Here is an 8,111-nt window from a genome sequence, read left to right on the forward strand (position 1 = left end):
AGCTGGGATCTCCTCAGGAGACACTCTGAGCTCCTTCGGCACCAGGGCTCAGCTCAGGTCCCGCTGAAAGTCTCCATCCCTTCTTGACCCTTTCACCCTGGCATTGTTCAAGATTCAGGAGTATAAGCAACTACAGTACGTGCACAAGGCACCAGCCAAGAGGCCGGGGACAGGCAGGGGTCACAGTCCAGGCCCTGTGTCTGTCACCAAGCCACGCTGCACCTGCCTAGAAGGGGTGCCTCTTGCTAACTGGTGCAGAGGCACCTGCACCGGTCACCTGCAGCTCTGCCAACCTTGAACTCTTCCTCTGCTTCTCTCTTTTTGAGAAATTAAGAAAGAAGCAGGGAAAGGAATGAGGAGGGGCAGGTAAAGGATCCTGGGGGTTCACTGCTTCCTTTCCATCGACTTCTTCAATTGCCCACGTTTCCACCCTCCTGCTGCATCCTATCCTAACCACTTGTCTTGAGGATATTGGGGAGAGACAAACATGAGTCGTGGTGAAGCCAGAGGGGGAAAGAGCCGAAACGAGTCTGGCGAGCTCTTGCCTGCCCCGTGTGTGTGTGTGTGAGTGTGTGTGTGTGTGTGTGTGTGTGTGTACACATTTCTGTGATCTTATCTGGGAGTTCCAGAGAACACAGAATGTTCACACAAAATCTACAGCTCAGAGAATGGAGCAGAAGCTCAGATGAGCTGGAAAACCCAATAAAGGAAAAATAAGTGGAATGGCTTGGAAGTGACTTGCATTGGTCTTTCATGGGCCCGCGCACCAGGGTCTGTCAGGGTCTGTCAGGGTCTGTCCCTCTCCGCTGCGCCTTCCTCACAGTTACTTCATCTTTAGTGGAAGTGAGTCACGTGGGGGCACGGAGGAACCGAAGGAGAAAATGCGAGTGAAACAGCAGCCTGCCACCTGCACTCGGGCCAGTGGCCCGCTGGTGGCCCCACGTCCTCCGCAGGCCTCTTTGGTCCCCTCCTAGCACGGCCTCCGCCGGCTCTGCCCCCATGTCCCCTGCCACCAGAGCTGACGGAGCAGCACGATATGCCCGGAAACTTTGCCCTTGGTCTGCTTTCACCAGGGAAGTGCCGAGACCGAAAGACCCTGAGGACAAACGATACCTAGGAAAGGAAATCGGCACATGCTTCCTTCCTCTTTGATCCAGAATGTTCCCAGAAGCTACCGGAAGATCAGCCACACAGCTCTAAGGCCTAGGCCTGGAGGAGATATGTAGGCTGTGATTCTGCAGCCCTTCATGGGCCAGGAGGTGGGCCTGGGGCACGACGGGGCTCAGGATTACGTCAGGCAGAGGTTGGGTCCCGGATGCACCTGGCTGGTCAGCTTCCCTTCCGGCCAAGCACGGGGAGGAACTGCGACCTGGCGGGCAGTCGCCTGAGGCCTGGGCTGCAGAGGTTTGGAGTGGGGACAAACAGGTACTGCAGGGCAATGCCGGGGCAGTTGCACGCCCTCTCCAAAACGTGGCAGTTCTGCAGAAATGCCTGGGCCAGTATGTTCCACCGTCCGCCTGACAAAGCTCTCGGTGCCTAGGGGTTGACTGTCTTTTTCTTGGTGTTCAGCTGTGTTGTGGGCCGAGTCTGTCTCTCTGCTTCCCAGCGCAATAGCGTGGGAGAGAACCAGCCATGAGCCAGGCGACCTGGGCTCAAGGCTGGCTCTGCACTGGACAAGTGAGCCCACTTACCGAAGCCTCGATTTTCTCCTCTGTAAAATGGGGCAATACCTACCTCAGCCAACCCCTAGAAGACTTTGTAAGGCTCTGCTCCCAGGAGTGGACTCGTGAATGGCAGTACCCCCCACCGCCCCCCACTTTCTTCCACTCACCGTGGCTGATGTCTGTTATTGTGCCCCAGCTTGGGTTTTCACAAACGACTTTAATAAATGATTTGAAGGACCATAAACAGTTTAAAATCCTTTCCAAAGAGAAGAGGGACTGATTTTAAATAATCAACAGATATTTATTGAGCACACTGTGCTTGGAATAAAAAGAACGGTAAGAGACCCTTCTGGAGGTTGAAATTACTGACTTGATTGAGGTCTTTGAATCATGTGTAGATTTGTTACCCTTGCATTTCCTGACACTGGAGCCTATGGCTAATTGAGAATTCATCACAGATATAAAAAAAATTTTTTTTTTGCTAGTTCTGAATCTAGTGCTACAGAGGAAAACAAATATAGTCTGTCAGTTGTCTGTATTCCCAGAAATGAGGGACTCATGAGTCATGGAGCTCATACATCTAGTGCCTTCTTGGAGGCTCTGAATTTGGTACACAAAGACAATACAAGGAGATCAGCTTCAGAGCCCTGCTTCTTTTGAGAAACCCTCCCTTTCAGACATACTTTTCACCTACTGTGTCCAAAGCTACCCTATTTAGGAAATGAATATATGGATGCTGTCAGAGGTTTTATTTTATCCTATCTTTGAATACCGGATGCAAAGAACTGAGTTAATCCTATGTTTCATCCCTGACAACTTCTATCACCGTCAGCCTATACAGGTCCTTCTTCTGTTTTATTCTACAAGTACGTACATAGAGCCAGACGCTTCCCAGGAGCCACGTGCAATTAGGCACTTTGAAAATCACCTCCTGGGATCCTCACGACAACCTCATCTGTTACTGCCTAACAAACCACCGCAAAATTTCATGCTCTAAGGCAACCCTTTCCTTGCATTTCACTGTTTCGTGGGTTGGCTAGGGCTCAGCTGAGCAGTCTGCGGGCAGTGGTCTTCTGGCCGCACTTGGCCCTCTGACAGTGAGATGGGTCAGGTGCTCCTCCTATGGCTTGGTCTCCTCCACCTGGCATCTCGGCTTCAAGGGCCCCACTCTTCCCATGGCAGCTCAGGACTCTGAAAGGGAGAAGCTTCTGTCTGCCTAATGACTCGCCTTGAAAGGGCTAGTGGTCCCTTCCTCGCATCCTATTGACCAAAGCAGTGACAAGTCCCCACCTCCTGATGGGAGGCGTAGAATGGTTTGGGGCCGTCTTTGCAGATTAGCTACCAGGCCCTTTTAATAGATGGGGAAGCTTAACCTGAGAGGTTATGTTACTTGCCCCAAGTAACAGAGCTAGTAAGGTAAGGGGCAGAACTAGGATTCAGACCCAGGCTCTGGAGTCCACAATGCAATAGTATGCTATGCAATGATGCCTCTCAGCTTCTATTTTTATTTTTATTTATTTTTAAGATTTTATTTATTTACTCATGACACACACACACACACACACACACACACACACACACACACAGAGGCAGAGACACAGGCAGAAGGAGGAGCAGGCTCCATGCAGGGAGCCCGACATGGGACTCAATCTCTGGTCTCCAGGATCACACCCTGGGCTGAAGGTGGCACTAAACCGTTGAGCCACCCAGGCTGCCCTCAGCTTCTATTTTTAGAGTAGGTCCCCCTTCATCCCTGGTCTCCACTCTCTACCCTCATTAAGCACCCACTCTAATATATACCTGATACATAAACTGAATATAGATAGATATTTGCAAAACAGACTGTTTTGTGAGTAGATGTCTTAACTTACATAAAAGTGATTATAAATAGGGGCACCTGGGTTAAATATGGGACTCTTGGTTTTTGGCTCAAGTTGTGATCTTAGGGTCATGGGATAGAGTCCTGCCTCAGGCTCCGCACTCAGAGCCGAGTCGGCTTGAGTCTCTCTCCCTCTCACTCTGCATGTGCTCGCACGCACTCTCTCTCTTTTCTCAAATAAATAAATAAATATTTTTTTAAAAAGTAATTAAGCTTAAATCTCATTCTTTCCCCACCCCACCACCACTCAACACTACATTTTTAAGCTCTACGTCGCTGCATGTGTGCAGGGTCATTGCTCCTAATGGCTGCTTGGGATTCCATTTCACTTCTCTGTTCCCTTCACATTACCTCCCACTCCCTGGCTCAGCCAACAGGACCCTTAAGGACACCTGGGTACTCCCCTCCCTACGATCCCACTGGAGGGCTCTTCTGGCCTAGTACCCATGAGTGGGAATGCTGGACTGCAGGACGTTGATACAGTTAACTTCACTATTCGTATTGTTCTCCAGAAGGACTACAGCCCATTAGACACTCTCCTCTGTCACTAAGTTTTACCTTTTCTCCATTTGCTATTCTTTATTTGCTCATTTTTGGCCAATCTGACCATATAAATGTGTCTTACTACTTGTACCTGTGCAAATATACAACTTCTCATTTTCCCCCTGGGTTGGCGATCTTTTCTTCGCTCTCATCACTCTGATGTGCTGCCATATGTCATTAGATCAACTCCCTCTTAACTTTGTCTATGGTAGCCTTTGTTGAACAGGAATCCTTTATTTGGATGTTGCCAAATCTGGGTTGCTGTCAGGTGCTCTGTACCAGGAGGGGTCTTATGGAAATTGAAGAAGTCCTCTCTCATTCCCAAACCACAGAGACAGTGTTCCAGATTTTCTGCCTTTATGGTGTCATGTACCACCTTTAGGCTCTTGATCTATCTGGAGTTCACCCATGCCCATGATATAAGGCAATGATACAAGATTCAACTTCATCTCCCCAAGCTTCCCATCACCATCTACAAAACAATCTTTCCTTTTATCATTGGCTTGTGGTGTCACCTGTATCATATACCCACGGGTCTGTTTCTACAGTTTCCATCTGTGTCCCTGCATTACCTCGCTGTTTTTCTCACTGAGGCTTCATCCCGAGTCTTGGTATGTAGTGGAATGAGCAACCCTATCCGCTGCCAATTTTGCTCTACTTTTTTTTTTTTTTTCAAAACTGACTCAGTTATTTATAGACAAGCTTTTAATTCTTGTGCATAAATTTTAGAACAGTTTTTGTTAACTCATTTAAAAGTTCCTGATGGAATTTTGATTGGAATTGTAGTGAACTTATACATTAATTTCATGAAAATTGCCCTCTTTACAATTTTTAACAATCCTATTGATACAAATAGAGTAACACCATTTATTTAAGTGTTCTCGGTGTCCTGAAAGAGAGTTTTAATCGTTGTCAATAAAATTCTCGTGCCTTTTCCTGGTTTAATTCCTAAATACCTTAGAGTTGTGTTGCTATTGTATATGGTATCTTATTTTTCTATTCTATTTTCTCATTGGCTAGTGCTGGTGGAGAAGAACACTTGTTATCCTGTACTAACAGCTTTGCTGAACGCTGTGTTAAGTTTTTGTTGTTGTTGTTGTTGTTGTTGTTGTTGTTTTTATGATAGAGAGAGAGAGAGAGAGAGAGAGAGGCAGAGACACAGGCAGAGGGAGAGGGAGAAGCAGGCTCCATGCAGGGAGCCCGACGTGGGATTCGATCCCGGGTCTCCAGGATCCCTGGGCCAAAGGCAGGTGCCAAACTGCTGTGCCACCCAGGGATCCCTCCTGTGTTAGTTCTTAAGGGTTGCTGATTCCATTCTAAGCCTGCTCTTTCCTGGCCGGGTGCCATGGCCTGGCCCCTTGGACTCATCCATGGCAGCCATGAGAGTAGGTGCGCTTGCTGGGTTCCTCATCTTAACAAGGGGTCAGAGTTTCTCCCCAAGGATATTTGCTATACATTCTTCTTATATAATTTTGTTGAGTCATTCTGTTTCCTTGCTATTTCAAGTATTTTATGAGTTTTTACATCATTATTTCAAATACCTAATTGAAGGGCACCTGGATGGTTTGGTCATTTAAGTGTCCGACTCTTGATTTTGGCTCAGGTCATGATCTCAGGGTGATGAGTTCAAGCTCTGTGCCAGGCTCTCTGCTCAGCTGGGAGTCTGCTTGAGATTCTCTCTCCCTCTCCCTCTGCCCCTCCCTACCATATCCTTTCTCTCACTCTCTCTGTAAAATAAATAAGTGAATCTTTAAAAAATATATCAAACTGAATCAGTAATAATGATTAAATATGATTACCAGTAATATTGAGAAATTTGTGTGACTTTCTATTTTAATCCATGTAATAAGACATGCTGCTATTAAACCATCCTTTCAATCCTGGATCAACCTTAAGATTTTGTGTATCCTCTCTCTATATATATATTGAAAGTGAAGAGTTCACACCAATAGCACCAATTCCAATCCAATGCCACAAAGTTCAGTCTTGTTTTTCCATTGCCATATTTATAGCTTCCTCTCCTACCATGAGAAACCTGGCTTTTATTGCCATTAATTTATTTACCTTTGTAATCAATGTCTGCATGTAACCAGTCTTCCTCTCTAGAGACATCCCCTCCCCCATGGAGATGTGCCCTTCACCTTCCTCTGCTGACATCCATGCCAGGCCACCTCTCTGTGGGGACACCTGCCTCATGCCAGTCAGACTCTGGTACAGCGAGTTGGATGGTCCTCACCCTCATACAGTCACTAATGATTTCCTTCTTCAGTCAGTGCTTTTTATTTCCACCTTCTTTTTTACTCTTTCATTTCGCCAGTTTGATCTTTGTTTATTGTTGTTGCTTTAAAGTAGGCTCTGCACCTAGCACGGAGCCTGACACAGGGCTTGAACTCATTACCCTAATATCAGGACCTGAGCCCAGATGAAGAGTCCTACGCTCAGCCACCCATGCGCCCCTAGCCAGTCTGAATTAATTTCATTCATCTTCTTAAAGAATAAATTTAGATTTTTAAATCTTTTCTTTCATCCTCTTTGTCCTCTGCTTCCTTGATTTCAACCTTACCATTATGAAGGCCTTCCTTCTTTTATGTTTTTTTTCTTCTTTTGTGTTTTTGTATTTTAATTCCATTATTTCAGCCTTTTTTGTCTTTATTTTTGAATAAATAATTTAAATGCTATGACTTCTTCTCTAGGTACTACTTAATCTCCCACAGTTTTTGGACATTTTCAATGTTTAAATTTCAGGTCTAAGTATCTTTTTAGAAGATAAATTCATTTTTTTATAAAGATTTTTTTATTTATTTGAGAGAGAATGAATGGATGAGAGAGAGCATAGGCCTGAGGAGGGACAGAGTGAGTGGGAGAAGCACCCCACTGAGCAGGGAGCGAGATATGGGGCTCAATCCCAGGACCCTGGGATCATGACCTGAGCCAAAAGCAGATGCTTAACTAACTGAGCCACCCAGGGACTCCCAGTTCTAAGTATTTTTAAATTTCTTTTATGTTCCTTTCTTTATCCCCAGAGTCACTTAGGAGTGATTAAATGACTTTCAGCAAACAAGCAGGGGGTGGGGAGTGTTCTTTTGTTTTGTATTTGTTACTATTACATTATGGCCAAAGAACTATGACTTCAGTGCTGTGGATTCTTTGAAACCATGGCATCTTTTGTGGCTTAGTACATAGCTGATTTTCGTAAATGTGTATGCATATATGTAATAAATCATCTACAGTGCATTAATTGTTTACATCTGTCTTCCTAACTTTACTTTTTTTCATGCTTGGTCATTTTCTGAGAAGGGCATACAACATTTCTGATTACAATCAGTGATTTACTTATTTCTCCTCTTACATCCTGTTGGTAGCCGCCTTAGGTATTTGCAGCAATATTTACATTTATCTTTATCATTACATCTTAATACATTGTTCCCCTTACCAAAATAAAATGTTGTAATATTGTGTTTGTCCATCTTGATCTTTTAAAATTCTCTTTTGGGGCACCTGGGGTGTCTGCTTTTGGCTCAGGCCATGATCCTGGGGTCCTGGAATCTAGCCCCATGTTGGAGCTCTCTGCTCGGTGGGGAGCCTGCCTCCCCCTCTCCCTCTGCCACTCCTCCTGCTTGTGCTCTCTCCCTCTGTTTCAAATAAATAAACAAAAATCTTTAAAACAGTAAAAAATAAAATTCTTTTGTCTGAATTAATATTAAACACCTCTGTATTCTTTCATGTCTCCTGTAGACAACACACTAATTTTTTTTACCTGAAAATCTCTTCTTTGAATTGGTGAGTTTATGCATTTATGTTTTTTTAAGATTTTATTTATTTATTTGAGAAAGAGAGACAGAGCGTGAGCTCGCAGAAGGAGGGTCAAAGGGAGACACAGACCCCCTGCTGAGCCAGGAGGCATACATGGGGCTCCATCCCAGGACCCCAAGATCATGGCCTGAGCTGCTGGCAGATGCTTAACCACCCAGGCGCCCTCCTCCATTTACATTTATTACTGTTTACATTTATTACTGTTACGTTGG

Source organism: Vulpes lagopus, chromosome 7, assembly GCF_018345385.1.
Source record: "Vulpes lagopus strain Blue_001 chromosome 7, ASM1834538v1, whole genome shotgun sequence".
Lineage (NCBI taxonomy): Eukaryota > Metazoa > Chordata > Mammalia > Carnivora > Canidae > Vulpes > Vulpes lagopus.